The sequence below is a fragment of the Sceloporus undulatus genome, chromosome 3, assembly GCF_019175285.1.
Source record: "Sceloporus undulatus isolate JIND9_A2432 ecotype Alabama chromosome 3, SceUnd_v1.1, whole genome shotgun sequence".
NCBI classification, from domain to species: domain Eukaryota; kingdom Metazoa; phylum Chordata; class Lepidosauria; order Squamata; family Phrynosomatidae; genus Sceloporus; species Sceloporus undulatus.
Window position 1 is genome coordinate 187,205,772 of NC_056524.1, and position 567 is coordinate 187,206,338.

Genomic DNA, 567 nt, shown 5'->3' on the forward strand with positions numbered 1-567 from the left:
TTGCTAATGTGCTAATGTACAACGTGATAGAATACAAAGATTGGAAAGAACTCATGTACAAAGTGTTGGTTATTACCTTTAAAGTTTACATGATTTGAGTTCAGTTACCCACAGGATCCCCTCCTCCATATAACCTGCTCCATGCAATCAGTTTCTCTGGCAGATATTTACTCCGGTCAGCCAGGACTACATTGGCAACTGTCAGCCAAAGGACTTTTTCTTCAGCCTCCCCTGGACTGTGGAATAATCTACTGGAGGAGATACGACAGCTGAATATACTGTCTAAATTTAAATCAGCATTAAAGACCCATCTCTTCCAGCAGGATTATTCAAATGATTTTTAAATTCTGAATTTTAATGCTGAATTTTAAATGTGGACTGTTTTAAAATGTATATGTCATATTTGTCCTTTTTAAATGTTGCATGTTGTAATTAATTATTTTAACTGATGTTTTTCATTGTTGATATGTTGTTGTTCCCTGCCCCAATCCATGGGGAGAGGCAGGTAAGAAATAAAGATGATGATGATGATGATGATGATGATGATGATGATGATGATGATGATGA